This window comes from Eumetopias jubatus, unplaced genomic scaffold (assembly GCF_037043125.1).
Source record: "Eumetopias jubatus isolate StellerSeaLion01/CBP00866 unplaced genomic scaffold, mEumJub1_p1.0 scaffold_15, whole genome shotgun sequence".
NCBI classification, from domain to species: domain Eukaryota; kingdom Metazoa; phylum Chordata; class Mammalia; order Carnivora; family Otariidae; genus Eumetopias; species Eumetopias jubatus.
In genome coordinates, this window is record NW_028274821.1 from 86,751,250 (window position 1) to 86,769,571 (window position 18,322).

Consider the following 18,322-nt stretch of genomic DNA (forward strand, 5'->3'; position numbering starts at 1 on the left):
GCCTCAGCAGAGGTAGAGAGGAAACGGGAGGGGACTGGGGCATCTGAAGGCAGGAGGCCACAGCCCTGCCACTCCCAGAGCCAGCCCGAAAGCCCAGCTCCCTCGCCGAGCTCCTGGCCCAAGCCTGAGAACCACACGAGGGCAGCTCGAAGCTGGGGCAGGGAGGGAGAGGGAGGCTCGTCCAGTCTCCCTTTTCTACCTCATGCCTCCCCCGCCCCTGACCCCCGTCTCCTCATTCTACACATTCATAACCCCCTGGGCTTTCCCGGTGTAGCACCCATCACAGTTGTAGTGCATAGGGGTTCTGTGTGATCTCTGCTACTGGACTCCACACTCCATGAGGGCAGGCGCTGTGGCTGATTCCATCCTGTGTCCCCAAGATGCTGCACTAAGCAGGCTTTCAGCAAATGTTTGTTAAACGCTTGAATCACTGGACACGGTATGGAATGTGTTCAGTTGGTAGTGGACAGTGTCAATGGGAGGAGTGTCCAGCCCCATGGCTTTGGTCTGTGTGTTAGAGACAAGCTAAAGAGCCCAAACAGGAACAAACAACAGTTCTTCTAAATCCAAATATTTGCAGTAGCCAGTAACTGCAAGGTCCTGGCCACTGCAATGTGATTAAAGCCGGTGGAAGCGGAAAACAGACATGTGTCTCTGGATTTGTTTCAGTTCTGCTCTTGGACCATTTGTTCCTTCACCAGATATCCATCAAACATCTGTGGTATGCCAGGCAGCATGCTGGCTGCTGGAGGTCCAGCCCCAAACAGGCCAGAGCCAGCCCTGCCCTCACAGGGCCCGCGCACCATGGCCCAGCCCCTAAGAGCCACGGAGCAGCAGTAACGTGCTGCGAAAGGATAGAGCAGGGAACTGACATAATCGGACGATTCGAGAAAGCTTCCCTGAGAAAGTGACCTTTACACTGACCCCTTGAGGGATGAGCAGGAGTTAGCCGGGCCAAGAAGGAGGGGACGGACATGCACAGATCCCTCCTCTCGCCTACTCAAGGACATGGCTCCAGCAGTTCTCCCCCATCTCTCCTGTGTGATCACATTGTTCCTACAGTCGTGCTGTTATTTCTCTCAACCTAAAGAAAATCAGTCCTCTCTTGATCTCACATCCTCCCCTCCAGCTACTGTTTCGTTTCTCTGGTCCCGCTTTTAGCAAAACCCTCCGAAGGGTTGTCTGTACTCAGTTTCCAGAAAGTCCCTCTCTTTCTGTTCTCTCTTGAGCCCGCTCCCATCAGGCCTGGCCCCTCCTCTCCACTTCCAGTGCTTTGGACAGGATCACCAGTGGCCTCACTTGCCAGGCCACATGACCTGTTCTTAGTCCTCATCAGTACTTGCCTCTCCACACGGGGCGATGTGGTCATTCAGTCCCTCCTTGGACTTCCTTTCCTGAAGATCACCCTTTCCTTCCTTTTCACTGGCTGCCCTTTCTGTCTCCTTTGCTGGTTCTTCCTGCTGTTCCTGTCCTGGGGGACCCAGAGCTCAGTCCTCAGACCTCTTGTTTACCTCAGTGATCTCATTTGGCTTTGTGGCTTTCAGGCGCTGCTAACTCCCACGTTTATTTGACTCCAGACGCATACATCCAGCTGCCCCTTTGACATTTCCACTCAACTATCTACTAGGCATCTCAAACTCATCCAGAAGTGAACTGGTGTCCCACACCTCCGTCCCAACATGTTCACCCCAGGTTCTCCTATGTTAATAAACAGCAACTCTGCTCTTCCAGTTGCTCAGGCCAACAACCTTGAAGTCATCCTTGACTCCTCTCTTTCTTTCATATCCCGCATCTAATTCACCACCAAATTGTAAGAGCAATATCCTGGACGTACTCTCAGAATCCCGCTGCTGTTCCCCACCTCCCCTGCACCCTGGTACAACCCACCTTCGCCTCTCACCTGGACCTAACTGTCTGCTGCTGGACCTGCTCCTGCCCTTTGTCCTCAACCCAGCAGCCAGAGTGAGCCTTCTTAAAAAGTCCGATCCTCTGCTCAGAATCCTCTGGGAGCCCCCTCATCTCCGAGAAAAAGCTTAGAAGGCGTTTCTGGCTTTCCCGGACCTGGCCCCCCTTCCTCCCTGGCCTCATCTCCGACTCCCCTCAGCCCCCTGCTCATGCCACTGTAGCCACCCCAGCTCCTGGGTGGTCCTTATGCTTGCCAAGCACGCTTAGGACTCAGGACCTTTGTACACTTGTTCCCTGTCTACACTCTTAACCCCTCTCCTCATCGCTCACTCCCTCACCTCTTCAAGGTCTTTGCTGAGATATCACCTTCCCAGTGAGGCCCACCCTGATTATTTAAAATGGTAACCTCCCCACATTGTCAGCAGATGTAGAATGTTTCCCCACCCCATCCCATGAATGGAGCTGCCTCGAGGGCGGGGGGTTGTCTGCTCCATTTGCAATGCCAAGCACGTGGCCTGGAATGTGCAGGCACTCCATCAGTATTTCTGGCCTGAGTGAAAAGGCACACCTTACAGTGGCTGCCCCATGGGTGGGAGGACTACAGAGAGGCAGGGCCAGGGGGTCCGTGAAGGGGATTGCCTGAGGGGGTGCCAGGTATAAGGGAGGAGGCCCTTTCTTCCCTTCCTTCCTTTTCTTTCATTCATTCATTCATTCATTCATTCTTTTTTTTTTTTTAAGATTTTATTTGAGAGATAGCATGAGCAGGGAGGGGGCAGAGGGAGAAGCAGACTCCCCGCCAAGCTGGGAGCCTGACGCGGGGCTTTATGCCAGGACCCCAGGATCATGACCTGAGCTGAAGGCAGACGCCTAACGAACTGAGCCACCCAGGCGCCCTGGAGGCCATGTCTTATACTTACCAATAACATCCATAGAATCTATTTACTGAGAACCCACTATGTACCTGCCACTGCACAAAACATTTGCAAGTATTTTCTACTTTAATGGATTCTCACACGGTAGATGCTGTTAAGATTCTGTTGTCATTTCCATTTTACAGATGAGGTAACTGAGACCCAGAGAGGCCAAGTGAATTGCCTAAAATCACAGAGCTGGGAGGTGGCAGAACCAGGGATAATTGGAGGGCTCAGGAAAGCTTCTCTCATCTGATCTCATGTATTCCAGCCTTCAAACTCTTACCGACTACCCAGAAATGTACATAATCTGGTCTTTAATACTAAAAAAAGGATTAGCATGATCACTTTCTGACTTCATGTTAATTTATGCTAAAATCAGCCTGACACAGAAGCTGAAGGTTATGTCTTCCCCAGGCCCCTCTGGGGCTTCTTTGGTGAGCAGCCTAGGTTCGGGTACCCCAGCCGGTGGGGCTGTTACAGAACAGACCCTGGGCTCCCCAGAGCCAATCAGAACTGTTTTCTGCTTCTGCTTCAGTGAGGAAGCCTAAGCGTGATTCCGTGGCCAGCTCAGCCTTTGGGGCCAGGCAGAGAAAGGTGTTCGGCAGCCTTTGGTCTGGGTTGGGCTACGAGGTAGGGCTGCACTGACGTTTACTGGAAGCCGGGCTGAGTTTGTGAGTGTTTGCCTGGTTTCCACAGTGCTCTGGCTGCTTCTGCACCAGCCCGTGGCCACGCCTGGCCCGGAACAATGTGGAGGAGCAGCGCTGCAGGCCAGGGCGGGCAGGCCCTTGTCTTCCCACCGGCGCTCACCTGCTGGTGACAAATACCCTGCTGTGCTCTGGGTGCCGGTGCGGGTGATGCTGCGCTCCTCTGCCTTGGCCAAGAAACCGCCAGCGGCCCAGGGAGGCAACCTGGCTCCAGAAAAGGGTTGGCTTCCAAACCTTCCCAGGCCTCAAGACCTGGCAACGTGTCACTGTTTATCACTGAGTCCTGTCCCCTCCCACAAGTGGGCTCTCGAGCTTCCCGAGCAAAGCCTGTGCCCTTGGACTTGCCATCCTGAAAGCTGAGCCTCTTGTGTGAAACGGTGCGATCCAACCCACCTTGCACACTACTTAAGGGACAGAGAAATGCTTCCCAAATTAGAGATGGCAATAACACGACAGCAGCACGATGGCGGACAGCAAAGCGGGACTTAGGAGCGCTGACCACGCCTCCCTGCGGAGAGACCACAATTAATGCTCCTCCCCCGTTTCTCAGAGGAGGCACTTGTGCCGGTCACAGAGCTGGGCCCTGAGCAGGAGCTCTGTCTGGCCTCACCGCCCAGCCCTAAAGCTGCCCTCTGGTCAGACTGGATCCCAGCTGCCCAGCCGTCCCTGGATCTTACACAGTGCTGGGCAAGAGATGGGCAGACGCAGCGCAGGGCCGTGCTGTCTTGAAAGAGCATTTCTCGTGATTGTTCAGTTAAAAAGAACACCAAACTTGATAATTAACGCTCATACAGGTTTTCAGGTTCACAAAGCCCTGCATGCGCATTATCTCATTTAATCATCGCAACATTGAGAGCTAGTTAGTTGTGTTGTGCTGTTTGGAGGGTGAGAAAATTGCAGCTCCAGGGGGTGTCTGGTATCTCGCTCGAGATGGCATTGCCGTGGTGCCACCGGTTGTGAGGCTCACGATTCTGGGTCTTCCTGTTGCGTTTTCCTGGGGTCTGGGCTTGGCGGGAGTGACTTGGGGCTGAGTGGGTTACAGAAGGAAGGGAAGGAGCAGGGCCCTGTGCGGGGTGCCTGACACACACTGTCATAGGTGCTCTAGCCAGGTGGTTGTTCCCCACTTCTACTTTGTAACTGGGGACACTGAATCCCAGACAGGCTAAGTGACTTGCCCAGGAGCATGGAGCAGATAAGAACTAGAGCTGACCCAGCTGAGAGCTCAGGTCAGCCTGACACCAAGGGCTGAACTCTTTGCACTGCCCTTGGCTTTGGAGTCATTTATTTTCCTTAAAGGTTCTAACCCCCTTCTTCAGTTTTCTGCTACTTTGGCAGCTCGTAATGGGCAGTAATGAGTTTGTTTACTTTTGTTCTCTTGATATTTATGCAACTAATTGCACCCCAAGAGAAATAACCCTCCCCAGCATTCCAGCCATCTTAGGCCTGGAGAAGAACTCCATTGCAATCAAAGCGGTGCTCCTCAGTTTCTTCCTCTGACCAACAAAGAAAAGCAACTCCAACTGTTTTCCTTGGCTTCGAAATGAAAATAAAAACGATTCTTGAAATTGCTTTTCCACACTGTATTGTGAGGAGTTTCCATTATATACGGGTTTCCCTCCCCACAAGTGGAGCTGGTGTGACCAAGCCACGTGATGGCGCCTGCACACTGGGAGGCGGCCTCCCCTGGGCTTGGGTCCCACCCAGCCTCCGGTGGGCAGCCCCGAGCGTCCCTGCTTGGCCTGGTGCAGTGGGGCCACACACCGTGTGTCCACGTCCCACTCGGCACCACGGCACTGCAACCCAGCCATGGGGCCACTTTGTGGGAAGAATCATTTTTATAAGATGGAGTTGTGTCATGCCCTGCAGCAGAAGCTGGTGGCCCCGGGGGTTAGGAATGAGAAAAGTTCAAACACTCAGGATGATAACTACAGTCAGTTGTCACTATGACTCAAGTGCTTTATATACATGATCTTACTTAATCCTCCCAACAACCTCAGGAGGGAAGCCCTATTATTTCAGGGCTGCCATGCAGGTGGCCCAAGTTGTGCACTGTGCAACTCTAGGGAGCACAACTCACATTCAACAGTCTTTGTAGTTTGGGATATTTATATTACAGCCATTTTCTAATTCCCACAAAGATGCTTTTAAGACTAACAGCAGGGCTGACAATTATCCCCATTTGCAGGTGAGGGAACTATTGAGATTCTAAGACCATGAGTCATTTTGCCCACAGTCACCGAATTACTAAGTGGCGGAGCCAATGAAAGAACCCCAAAATATACCATGCTGAAGATATAGAGAGAAAAGTGCTGGAGTGACAGGACACTCCAAAGAAACTGCTCTCTGACCCCCACAGGCAAGGGGAGAACAGAAGAGCTCCTGGGATCCTCAGGACTGCTGACCCCAGGGAAACCTCTGGATTCAAGCCAGCTCTCATGGTGTCACCCACCCAGGCTACAGTCCCATGTGAAGGGCTCGCAGAACCTGTCCCTGCCTCTGTTGTCAGCCCTGCCCCATCATTCTGTGATCACAGAAGGCCAAGGATGAGCCCAAACCAGAGGCCCTGCAGGAGGCCTGGGAAGTGGGCCCCTGCCAGGGAAGTGCAGGAATCTGGAACCGCCACCTGACCCTGAGTGTGGCCAGCTGGCCCCTGGTGTCTGGCTTTGGGAAAGCTAGGAACTTGAGCTCTGCGTGAGTGAGTCTGATGGACCTGAGAACGAATCGTGATTGTTAAGGCAACATCAGGACCAAGAAGAAAAAACCAAAACTTCAAAGTTGACAGCTTTTCCTACTAAAGCTGTTTGAGATGTATGGTGTACCAGTGGGATGGTACCCAAACCAATTGGTAATCCAGGATATGGGAGGGATCCAGATAAAGGAAAATTCCAGAAGAAAGGGCCCCAGAGGGCCCAGCTGACCATATGACCAAAAGCATAGATAACAACAGCCCTTGTTTGTTTGCTGTAAACGCACCGCGTGCCTGGTGTGCCCTTTCTCGGCACTTACAGCCCTGGGCATAAGGTTGGCCCCAGCTGAGGCCCGTTATCTTATGCAATTGTTAATAACACCCCCTCTTACTTGCAAAAGTGTCCCGATTGGGTACCAAATTATATGGTCCCTTTACCCCTAGGAGAAAAGTATTATTATCTGCATTTTGCGGGAGAATAAACCCAGGCCCAGAGAGATCAGGTCACTTGTCTGAGGTCCCTCGGAATAAGTATCAGGACTGGGATCCCGCTGTCAGCTGCAGTGCCCACGCCCTCACTTCCACCGAGATTCTCTCTCCAACCAGCGTGAACAAACAAAAGGTGCCTGTCTGTGTGCTTCATGGCCAGGATGCAGATTGCTGCGTAGTCACTGTTAACTGAATCAGTAGAAATGGCTTTCAGGTCAGTACAAGGGGGAGTTTTGTTGGATGTTCGAAACAGCTTCTTGATTATCCAAGTGGCAAGACCCCAAAATGGGCATCTAGGATGAGCAGTGGCGTCCTTAGAAAACCTGAAGGAACTGTGCCTTGCTTGTCCTAGGTGCTTCACCGCTAGCCTGGAGGCCAGGGAGGGAACAGCCACATCCCAACGGCCACCCCCTCTCAGCCCAGCATCGTGTGATTCATTCCCAACCAGAAGGCCGTGTGGGCACCCAAGGAGTCTGGAGCCAGTTCCCAGACCCTGCCAGCTCAGCTCTCATAAGACCTTCAAATGAGCCATTTGTTCATCCATCCAGCCCTCCATCCCCTAGCCTCCCACCGCCAGCTAGTCATCGTGCACTGTGACAGCTGGGTCCTGCCCTGTCATGGGTGATGGGAACAGAGGCGGGAACCAGCCAGGCAGGTAGTGTCGGATCCCACTGATCTGCCTGGGAGAGTAGCAGCGGGGGGCTGAATCTGCCTAACGCCCTGGGCTCTCGTGCTCCTGCCCCTGGGGAGCTGCCGGCTCCAGGGGAGGGCTGACTGAGTTCGTGGAGGAGGCGGGTTGTGGTCATACTGTGAGATCATAGGGCAAGACGGGATGTGGTTAGGCAGTGGGGAGCTGGTTGCCTTTGTCAGGGGGACAAGGATGCTGCTGTTACTTTTTCACGGTGTGTTATTTGGGAACCATTTTGAGATTCCCCCAAAGCCTGCGCCCTGAGCCCTCTGTGCCAGGAGCCCCAGCCAGCAGAGCCGAGGCGGGGCAAGCCAGCAGAAGCCATGTCAGAGCCCGGCTTCTGAGTTGGCTGCTGCGCTTCCGGCGATGCCTGGTGTGCTCTGAAGCCTTGGAACCAGGGGAGCCTCAGATGAGAGGGAGAAGCCGGGCCCTGGGCAGACGGTGCTGCCCCATGGTGGCTTCCTGGCGACTCTGGGCCTTGCCTGGAACTGCTTTTCTAGGCCAGGCCAAGTGGTTGGCACCTAAGGCCACCTTGGCCTGTTGGCATGGGCTCATGCCTTGAGCACCGGGACAAGCACATTTTGTGCCTACCTCTCAGATCCCAGGAACTCTGTGAGGCCGAGCCTGTGATTATTTTCATCTCAGAAGAGCAGACAGAGGTAAGGGATGAAGTCATTTGCCCAGAGCCACAGAGCTACCAAGTGGTGAGGCCAGGCCTGGAACCAAGTTTGTCTACCTCAGAGCCAGGTTTCTTACCCACACAGTCCTAACTGGCCCCTCGGCCTTTGGCACTCGCTCCCCCTGCGCTCCACAGTGCAGGCGGCTCCAGGCCCGTCTGTCTAAAGCTGCCAGCTGGTCATGTTGGTGTCCTGCTTTAAAACAGAGTCTCTGTGCTCCCGCTCAGGCTCCCTGCCTCTGTGCACACTCTTCTTTTTGCCTCAGCACCTTCCACCGTGTCTTGCCTGATGCACACGCCTGTCTCCCTCTCTCAGTTGACCTCCCAAGTCCACTTCCCTGTGAAGCCACTGTCCACAGTGAGGGCCCCTCCCTTCTCCACCCCCAGGAGCAGCCGTGGCTGCTTCTTGCACCCATCACAGCACACAGACACAGCTCATCTGGTTGTGCACCCCCAGACTGTGAGCTCCTTAAAAACGGGGTCAGGGTCATTTCCCCTCTGAATGCCCAAGAGCCAGGACCTCACTTAGATTCCTACATAGGACTTCAAGGATTTCATTCACTGAATGTATTTCCCAAGCATTTCCCCTGTTCCGGCCACTGTGCTGGGCCTGGAGATAGAGCAGGAGCAGGGTAGGTCCCGACTCTCAAGCGGCCCACGGTAGTAGGTGGGACAGAGAGCAGGTGGGATGGTGATCAGTATCTTGGCAGGGCGGCTCAGGGGGCTGGAGGGGCAACCAATCCAGCTAGGGTGAGGGATGGGGGGGGATAAGGTGGGAGTAGAGGCACCCCAAAGGGGCCTTGGCTGGACAACACAGAGGGAAATTGTGTGGCACCTTGGGACTGAGAGGCTTGTTTGCTCGGTCTGAGGCTTGCTTGCTTCATTCATTCATTCATCCATCCATCCATTCCACACATCCCTTCTCTGCCTGGCCCTGAGTATTGGAAGTCCAGCAGTGACTAAGAGATACCAACCACCTTTCCCTCATGGAGGTTGGACTGGGGCCACCTCAGGCAAGACTTTGGTCATTGCTGGAACTGAGCCGTTCCTTGGGTGCTTCTTAGAGATAGGGACAGACTTCCTTCTGGGCTCCACACCCCCCCCCCCCCCGCCAAAACACACACCTTTAGATAGAGAGTGCGAGCAGGGCAAAGGGAGAGAGAGAATTCTAAGCAGTTTCCACACCCGGCACAGAGCCTGACTCGGGGCTCGATCCCATGACCCTGAGATCACCACCCGAGCTGAAACTAAGAGTCAGACGCCCAACCAGCTGAACCACCCAGGCGCCCCCTCTCTGGGCTTTTCTTAGAGATCCTGTGCCTGCCTTTCTGGAGGACTAGGCAGCAGGAGGAGACTGAGGTTCTGGGGCTGCTGGCCCCAAGACAGGCTGGTTAGTTTCGCCCGAGAATAGACCTAACACAATAGCTCAATTGTGAGAGGCCTGACTCCCCCCTGCAACATGGGAACTTTTCTGTGATCAGAATGTGTCTTACAATTGATGTACACATGTAACAGGACATTGTAACATTTTAACTGCCACCCCCACCCCAGGCTGTTATTAAATCAGTCCTATGGTTTACAGTCAATACGAGGGAATACGGTTTTGTTATTGAAACTACCCTTGGCATGAGATTCTGATGTGACCTATCTATCACCACAAACTCCCAGTTGCCCGTGGCTGAATAACCCTTCTATTTGGGGTATTTTATATAAATTCACAGAAAAGAATGCTATTCAATGAATTGATTCATTCTTGAGATTTCCCCAGTATGTCTGTCCAGGACAGCAGTGGGCTGGGGTAGGAGGAGTCCAGATCTGGGTTTGAATCCTTGCTTTTTGGCCCACTAGTGGAGGGACATTGGCGGAGGTGCTGCAACCTCTGAGCCTCAGTTTCCTCCTCTGTAAGATGGGGACAGCACCACCCATTTGGTGCCATGTGCCCCCCCCCCCTTTGCAGGTCTCTCACTCTTGTACATTTGTTTGATTGTTGGATTCACCTTCTGCCCTCCTTCCACTGGCCCCTGGGCCCTACCAGCAGAGCCCCTCCACATCTAACTGGTGTCAGTTGAGACCATTTCGGGTGAAATGGGCTATGATTCAGAGAGGCCCAAAGCTGGATGTGCCTGCCTTGGGCAGGCTGCTGTTGTTTGTCCTAAGGTAGCTACCGGTTGCTGTCTCCCTGATGTCTTCTCAGGATTGCTTGAGTGTGCCCCAGTGCAGACTGTGGGGACCTGCACTCTGGTTCTGCAGCCCGTGGAGTCTCCAAGTAGGGATGTAGGAAACACATGAAGGGTATCTCAGACACATAGGCAAAGGTTTGACCGAGGTTCCGCCCCACTGAGCTGGTGCCAGAGTCCCACGGTGCTGTGTAGCTGTGCTGAAGCTCATCTGTAGGAGGGGGTTGATAATGCCTGTTCTGTCTCAGAGAGAGGCTTCTATGATAAGCAAGTGATGCATCGAAGTCAGGTAAGCATGTGGTTTTCAGATGGCATGGTGTAAGCATTCTGTAGGACAGCAACCAGAACAGACTTGGCTGCCGGAGGACCCAGTGACAGGGTCAGCAAAAGAAAAGTCAGGATGCCTTGAACAGGGCAGTGGAGTGAGGTGGAGAAAGGCATAGGCTTTGGAGCTAGGCTGACCGGGGTTCAATAATCACCAGCTGTGTGACCTTGGACAGGGTTATTAGTTTGGGCCTTAGTTATCTCATCTGAAAAATGGGATGCTAAAACTAGAACCTACCTCCTAGGGTTGTGTTGAGGATGAAATGAGATAATCCATGTGCCTTAGTTAGCTGGTACTTAATAAATCGTTGTGGGATGATGGGGTAGAGGGAGAAATGGCTTAGTTGCTCTGCCCATGAGCTTAACAGCAATACTGTGCAGTCCCCTCCTGGGCCATGTGTTTCACACATTTTATCTGTTCTACCACAAGTGCCTTTGTTGAGTAGCAATTGATCTAAGTTTTGTTAGCCAGGCCTGTGAAGTCCGTCAGAGCCTCTGCTCAGACAGGCCTGCCCAGAGAGCACAGTGAGCCACTGTGGTTCCAGCCTGAAGCTGGGAAACCTGAAGCTTCTGCGGCCCAAGAGGCCTGTGCTAGAGATGCACATATCTAATGTCAGCTTTCCCAAATGCTGTCCAGAGTTCAGGAAATCCACTGCAATCTCTGGGCCCACAGGAGAGAAGCCACTGTCCTAAGCTAAGACGCACCAGCCTTGGCCTCCATGTGGTCAGAGGTGGTGATGGAGATGGAGTTTGGGGGAGGAGTCCTTGCGTCTCCCTCTGTGACCCTAGGACAGGCCTGGCACTGGTCTTCCTGCGCACAGAGGTAGCTCAGTTTCCTCACCTACCATGGTCCTGACAGGGGCCCGACAGGCAGACAAGTAGTGCCCATATGGGTGGTAAGGTTGGTATCAGGTATATGTACCCTCCCCTAGTGTGAACTTCAAGGACCTGGACATGCTGCAGTTTACTGCAGACATAAAGTCCCCCCTCAGCTCCTTGGAAGACCCCCTCTGTGTGGACGGCAGCAGTGGCCACGCTGGCTCGGCCTGGTGGGATTTTCTGGCAGCCCTCACAGGTTGTCCAGGATAGAGAGAGTGTGGGCCCCTGCTCTTCCTGGGTCTCTGCGACTCTGATGGTTATGGGTCCTGATACCCGGTGACTAACGTTTTCTGAGGGTTTGCCACACAGCAGACGCTGTGTGAAGGCCTTCTCGGGCATGATCCCATGTGCTCCTCCTAGAAAGCAATGGAGTGTGGCTCAGAGTGCTGGGTTCAAGTCCTGGTGCTGGCGCTTACTAACCAACCCTGTGGCTTTGGGCACATCCCTGAACCTCCGTACCTCAGCTTCGTCTCGTAAAATGGGGATGAACACTAGTACCTGTGTTGTAGGGTGGCTGTGAGGTTCCCTGGAGCTGGTAAGTGCCTGGCTCAGGATCAGTGCCGTGTAAGTGTTAGCTGTTACTAAGAGATGGGCGGTAGCATTATCCCATTTTGAAGAAAAGGAAACAGGTTTCGAGAGGCTGCGTGCTCTGCCTGAGTCCCGTGGCTCCTGAGTAGAAGAGCTAGGATTTGAACCTAGCTCATGAACAAACACTACCTTACTCTGCCTCAATGTGGGAAAATACATGTGGGGAGCATTTGGCCAGCTTTGGAAGTGGCATTCTCGGCTTTCCTCAGAGCCCTGGTGAAAAGAGATCCTTTTCTAAGGAACTGAACTGGCCTCTGGGAGTTCTCGTAATCCCACAGCAGAAGCAATAGCTGACCCGTGACACACATATCACAGAAGGAGAAGGGAGGGATCAAGGAAGAATTTCTGTTTGGAAATGTTATCTAATGCTGAGTGCTTTCAAGGGACTCAGAATGTGGAGCCCACGCTGTACCCCCTGCCGGGGTGCCAGGGAAGCCTGGTCCTCCCCTCTTCCCCTGCCACATACAGCCTGCTGGAGACCTGGGCGGGATCAGGCATCTGTGGACATGCAGGGAAAGCCAGGGCAGCACTTTGTCCCGAGCCACAGTGACGGAAGTCTCTAGCTGGTGTGTCCCTTCCAGCTCTGGACCCCTTGGGTCCTCTCCTCCCCAGCTGAGGGGTGAGCAGCAGCTGCTTTTTGCTCCAGGGAACTTTCTGAACAGGGGCTCCCGGCTCTGGCAGGACAGTGTTTGCTTTTGCTTTTGCCTTGGCATAGTCTCTAGGCAGGGTGCATAGGAACCCAAAACTTAAAAACGACTTCCCATGTCCTTGGGCTACCCCGTCCCCCTAAGCACACACCTACACACAGGCACGCGCTCACGCACGCATCCCAGCTGCCGGGCCGTGCCCGGGAGCCGCCTGCCTTCACCCCAAAGGCTCTTTGTCTGCGGCAGAGTAGGGCTTACAGATGAAGCTCTCGAAGCCCAGCCCGTGGTCTCATGCCCCCAGAACACCACCCTTGGCCCAGGTGTCCACAGGTCTGCCCCAGCAGATGCCTTGTTTCCTCCAAACGAAAGCAAGAGTGACCCCCCTCTGGGGTCCAGCTGCACACACCCCCAGCTGGAGGGGTCAGGGTTCTGGAACCCGCAGACATGGGGCCAGCTACTGCCTCCTGCCCCCTTGTCCCTTGGTGCCACAGAGCTGGCCCCTTACCTCTTCACTCCTGCTGGACTCCCCGGGGCAGCTCCTCACATGCTTTACCCCAGCCGTCAGCAGGGCAGCCTGTCCATGGCCTCCAGGAGGGGTCCCCGAGTTGCAGGCCGGACTGGCCGCCGAGCAGCCCTGCCTCACTGGCCTCTGCTTGCTCTGCTGTGCTCCACAGCCGGGCTTGGGCCGGGGGTGGGGCGGGGGCTGGCCTGGGGTCCGGCTGGGGCTGCTTACAACCTGCCTCCTTTCCCAGCAGGGGCCAGTGGCTGCCTCAGTGCCATGCTCTGCAGGTCCGGGGCTCGGGCACCACTGCTCAGGGCTCCAGGTCCATCCTCAGGCCGTCTGCACCAGCCTCATTTGAACTCCCCACTCCTTTGTGGAGCCTTTACATGCTGCCGGAGGAAACTGTGAGCACAGCCTGACCCTGGTTGGCTGCAGGCACTTCTCTCCACCCACCAGTGCAAGAGGATCCCCCAGGCCCCAGAAAGGCTCCGGGCCTCCCCTCAGCCCCAGACAGAGGCGGGCCGCCCGGTGATGTCACACTAGCTCCGGCCCCAGCTGGCCTGGCCCCTCCCGCCCCAGCCCGCTTTGGCGGCCCTCGCCGGCCCCCTCCTTCCCTGGCACGAGCAGCCCGGCCAGCTCTACTCCGTGGCCCGCCCGCCCCTTAGTGCGCTCTGCCGAGGCAGAGAGCTTCCCCTCGGACTCAGGTAATGGGTTTAGGTCTGCTCTAGCTGTGCAGGCAGCAGGGAGCAGGTCCTCTCCCTGGATGGCCCCCTCATCTCTGCACTGCCTCACAGAGCCCCAGGTGCGCAGGCAGGGCAGCCCCGCACAGATGGCTTCTCCCCGTGGGTGCCCTTCATAGAGGCCTCTCTCACCTCGAAACCCTGGGGAGGGAGCCCAAGGCTGTGCACAGAAGCCAGCAGACTCTGTGCTGACAGCTAGTGGGATGCAGTGGCCTAAGACACTGAAATACCACAGGCTGGGCGGGGGGTTGGAGGTGGTATGCACGGGAGAAATGCCAGTCACTTCCCACCGAGAGGCCTTGATTAAGTCACTTCCCAGTTCTAGCGTCCCTTTCATGCATCGGTAAATGAGCCAAGACTAGTGATCTGCCTAAATGGATTCCATGGTGTCACGCGGGAAAGGGCTTGGTGCCGGGCAAGGGTCCCTCAGTGGGCTGGACTCTGCACTCAGGTGGGCAGGCCAGGGACCACACTCCCGGAACCTCTGTGGTGACCTCCAGACCTTTGAGGAGCACATGATGAGAGGCCCCAGCACAGAGTGTCACTGGGGTGGGGCTCATGAGTGTTCATGGAGTCAGAGCAGAAAGGAGAAGACAGCGCCGGAGCCCCACAAAGTGAGCAGTCCTACAGATATGTCAGCGCTGCGGGCAGAGGAGGGAGGCCAGCGAGTACTGGGAAAGGAGCAGCCGGGTGCGGGTTTGTGTCACTGCCTGGGCAACAGCTGTGTGAAATTCTGGTGGTGACTCTTCTTTCCTCTTTAACAAGGTTTAGTAATGATGGTGGTAGTGGTGAGGACGTTCGGGTACAAATCGGGAGAGAAACTTCAGTGGGGTTCTCCTTACCCTCAGGCATAGCGTACCATGTTGCTGGTCCCTGGGCAAGCAGGTCCAGTGTGGTCCTCTGCTCGTCAGGACTGCCACTCCTGTCTTTGCAGGGAGCAAACTTTGCCTCTTGCCTCAGCCCCTCCCAGCCTGCTCAGACACGCTCCCTTTTCCATCTGTCAGTCCCATTCCTTTGTAGAAGGCGAGTCTTCACCAGAAGACCACAGTAGCTTACAGCCAAATGGTCGGGTTGGCCAGATATACTCCCCACAACTACCGTGGGGGTGAAGGTGGTCAGCCACTCTGGAGGGTCCCTGTGCATGGTCTGCACAGAAGCCATGGGAGCTGGGGACTCAAGACCAGCAGAAGCACATAGGATGGGGCTGCATCCTTCTCGAGCAGCACCCTCGTCAGCCTGGAGGTTGGCATATTTCCTTCTTTTCCCCTTCCTCTCTCTTGTGTCTCCTCCAAGATGTTTGTTGGGAACCTGCTCTGAGCTGACACCAAGAAGCCAAAGTTGCTCTCCTGACAAACTCACTGACAACAGAGCTTGCAGTCAGGAGGGGAGACGGACAGACAAACACATGAGAAGTGCTGGGTACTAAGCAGGTATCTAAGCGGGAGGCTGGATTAAGCCTGGCAGTCAGGGCAGGCTCCCTGAGCTTGTGGTGTTGCAGCTGAAACCCGAAGGATAGGTCAGAACGAGCAGGTGTGAGTTGGAGAGACGATGGTCTGGGTAGAAACAATAGTGTGTAAGGGCCGTGTGGCAGATTGCTTTTTTGAGGATGGCCCCAGTGATATCTCCTAGTCCAACACGAGACCTTGACACTCCTCCCATTGAGAGGTAGGGTCTCTGTCCCCTCCCTTTGAATCTGGGTGGGTTTGTGACTTACTTATAACCAGTGGAATACAGTGGAGATGACACTACCTGATATCCAAGGCTGGGTGAGAACAGGCAGGGCAGTTTCTGCCTTGTTCACTGGGAAGCTCTCTAGGAGTCCTGAGCCGGTCTAGACCCTGAGAAGTCCAGCTACCTGCAAGCTGCCATGCAGAGGCCGGGTGTAGCATAGGTCCCAGCTGACAGCAAGCATCCACCCCCAGATGTGTGAAAGATGCCTCTCAATGATTCCAGCCCCTAGGCAAGAGTCAGCTCCAGCTGCTGAGGTCCCAGGTATCGGGAGCAGAGATGAGCCACTGTACCACTCCGTAGCTGAATCCTTGACACACAGAATCCACGAGGATAAGAAAATGGTGGTTCGGGCTGCTAAGTTTCGACGGTAATTTGTTACTCAGCAATAATAGCTGGAGCAATTATAGGGAGTTCTTCCCAGGAGTGCATTTGTCTGAGGAGAGATGGGGAGCATGGCGGAAGACGAGGCCTTTTCAGAGGTGGGACTTGATCCAAGGACAGTGGGAAGCCACTGGAAGGTTTTGAGCAACTTGCTTTTATTTCTGGAAGGCCGCATTAGTTGTTGAGTAGAGACTGAGTGGCGGGAACCGTAGACAAGTCATCTGGAGCTGGTGGGCGATGGTTGCAGCCATCCTGGTGAGAGAGGCAGGTGGACACAATGGGGCTCACTGGGTCAGGGGGACTTTCCAGGACCCATCCTCCCCTGGGAACAGGTGCAGCCCAAGTCCCTGATTACTAGAGCAAATTTGCTTCCACAATGCAAAGTTCCTAGGATCCCATCAAGTGGGAGAGGAACACCAGGATGGCCTTGCCCTGTCCATGTTTGCACATCCCTCGCCCCTGAGGAGGCCTTGGGCAGTCAAGGATGCTGCTGGAGAGCTTGAGCTGTGCATTCAAATTCTGGTTCCACCACTCAGTAGCTCTAAGCCTCACTGTCCTCATCTGTAAAATGGAAATGTTACAAGGACTTACCTCATAGGGCTGTTGAGAAAAATAAATAAGATGTGACACATTAAGTGTAATGTGCACTGGCTAGTACACGGTACAGACTCAATGTTGGCCTCCTTCCTTGGGCTGTGAGTTCCCGGAGCACTGGAGCAGGTGTGTGGGTGTGGGCCACACAGAGCTCTCCTTCTGTGCAGCCCGGTCCAGAGGAGTGAATAATTGAGTGACTGGCTGGGGAGGATGAGTGGGTCAGAGTCTGACAGACCTGGGCTCAGATCCCAGCTCTGTCACTAACCTGGGCAACGTTCTTATTCTCTCGCAAACTTTGTTTTCTCATTAAAAAAATTTTTTTTTAAAAAACGATACTACTCACTCCTCAGGGTGTGAGAGGACTGAGTGATATGATGCACCTAAAGCACAATGCCAGGCATTAAGCACTCAGTGGTTGCTCAGGAAACGGGGCTGTTGTTCTTCCCTGCTCCCAAACACCTCTCCACTCTTGCTCATCAGACTCCTAACTTCAGCTTGGAGTCCCTGTGACCTCCTTGAGGAACACCATTCCCACATTTCCAGCTGCGGGTTGGACCAAAGTGTCATGTGACTAAAGCACATGAGGAGAAGGGACTCTCCCTTTCTTTTTTTACATTTTTTGGTCAGGATGTTTTTCATTCTGTGTGAGGTTTATGTGGTGGCAGAATACAAAGAATCTTAATTACGTCCCACAATTTGTTTTAATGGTTTCATGTGCTTTCATATCTTATCACCTTTCTGACAGTTACAATTTTTTTTTTTCTGTTGGGAATGTTGGGCTGTTCTACTGAGGTACTGTATATGGTGGAAGTGCATGGGCAGTGTGTTATAAAAAGGGGTGCCTGGGAGGGGACTTCCCTGTGTCTTGCAAACTCAGCATCTCATGTGCATTTCAAGCCTCACAGATTCCAAATTGATGGTTTTCTTCCCTTCAGCAGTTTTTAAATGCCTTTCCATTGTCTTCTGGCCTACATTGTTTCTGATGTGAAGTCAGCTGCCTTACTCATTACTGCTCCTGTGTACATAGTGAGTCTCTTCCCCTCTGATGTCTTTTAAGATTTCTCTTTATCTTTGGTTTTTAGCAGTTTGTGGTGTGAATAGGTGTGTTTCTTTGCATCGATTCTGTGCGGAATTCACTGAGCTTCTTGGATTTTTGAGTTGATATGTCTCGCTAAATTTGGGATTGTGTGAGGCAATTTGAGGCCATTATTTCTTCTAATATTTCTTCAGTACAATTCTCTCTTCCCTCCCCTTCCGGAACTCCATTTACATGCTTGGTATTGTTCCACAGGTCACTGAAGCTTCCTCCCTCTTTTCCTTCCTTCATTTTCCTTTTCCTTTTCCTTTTTGTGCTTCAGTTGGATCATTTCTATTACTTGTCTTCAAGTTTGCTGACCTTTTCTTCTACAGTGTCTAATCTGTTAATTTCATCCTAAGTATGTTTTATGTCAGGTACTGTATTTATTGGGTCTAAAATTTCCACCAGATTTATTTTTATAGGACCCATTTCTCTTCTGAAATTTTCTATCTGCTCGTTCATTCTATTTTTCATTTCCTGAAAATCCTGTGCATATATTATAATAGCCATTTAAAGTTCTTTTTTTTTTAAAGATTTTATTTATTTATTTGACAGAGAGAGAGACACAGCGAGAGAGGGAACATAAGCAGGGGGAGTGGGAGAGGGAGAAGCAGGCTTC

General features: G+C 53.5%; 1 protein-coding gene across 1 annotated transcript in view; it reads left to right on the forward strand.

Moving 5' to 3' along the window:
* Nucleotides 1–18,322, forward strand: part of RALGPS1 (Ral GEF with PH domain and SH3 binding motif 1) — a 247,969-nt gene that overhangs the window by 134,075 nt on the left and 95,572 nt on the right. The window lies entirely within an intron of this gene.